Below are 1187 nucleotides of genomic sequence, written 5' to 3' on the forward strand. Positions count from 1 at the left end.
GGGGGCAGAAGGTATATTGGAGCAAATTATAGCAGAGAATGTCCCTAATATGGGAAGGAAACAGGCATCCAAGTCCAGGAGGCACAGAGAACCCCCCTCAAAATCAAGAAAAATAGGTCAACACCTTGACACAATAGCGAAACTTGCAAATCTCAGAAACAAAGAGAAAATCCTGAAAGCAGCTTGGGACAAGAGGCCTGTAACCTACAAGGGTAGAAACATTAGATTGGCAGCCAACCTGCCCACAGAGGACTGACAGACCAGAAAGGACTGGCATGATATATTCAGGGTGCTAAAAGAAAAATATGTAGCCAAAAATACTTTATCCAGCTAGGATGTCATTCAAAATAGAAGGAGTAATAAAATGCTTCCAGGATAAACAGAAATTAAAAGAATTTGTGATCACCAAACCATCCCTACAAGAAATATTAAAAGAGATCCTTTAAGTGAAGAGAGAGCCCAAAAGTATCATAGTCCGGAAAGGAACAGAGACAATATACAGAAACAGTGACTTTACAGGTAATACAAGGGCACTAAATTCATATCTTTCAATATTTACTCTGAATGTAAATGGGCTAAATGCCCCAATCAAAAGACACAGAATATCAGATTGGATAAAAAAGACCCATCAATATGCTGTCTGCAAGAGACTCATTTTAGACCCAAAGACACCTCCAGATTCAAAGTGGGGGGTGGAAAACAATTTATCATGCTAATGGACATCAAAAGAAAGCTGGGGTGGCAATCCTTATATCAGACAAATTAAATGTTAAACCAAAGACTGTAATAAGAGACGAGGAAGGGCACTATATTATAATTAAAGAGTCTATCCAACAAGAAGATCTAGAAATTATAAATAGTAATCCCCCTAACATGGGGGCAGCCAATTATATAAGCCAATTAATAACAAAATTAAAGAAATACATCAATAATAATACAATAATAGTAGGGGATTTTAACACCTCCCTCACTGCAATGGACAAATCATCTAAGCAGAAGATCAACAAGGAAACAAGGGCTTTGAATGACACACTGGACCAGATAGACTTCACAGATATATTCAGAACATTCTGTCCTAAAGCAACAGAATACACATTCTTCTCGAGTACACATGGAACATTCTCCAGAATAGTTCACATACTGGGTCACGAATCAGGTCTCAACTGGTACCAAAATATTGGGATCAT

This window comes from Ailuropoda melanoleuca, chromosome 3 (genome assembly GCF_002007445.2).
Source record: "Ailuropoda melanoleuca isolate Jingjing chromosome 3, ASM200744v2, whole genome shotgun sequence".
Classification (NCBI taxonomy): domain Eukaryota; kingdom Metazoa; phylum Chordata; class Mammalia; order Carnivora; family Ursidae; genus Ailuropoda; species Ailuropoda melanoleuca.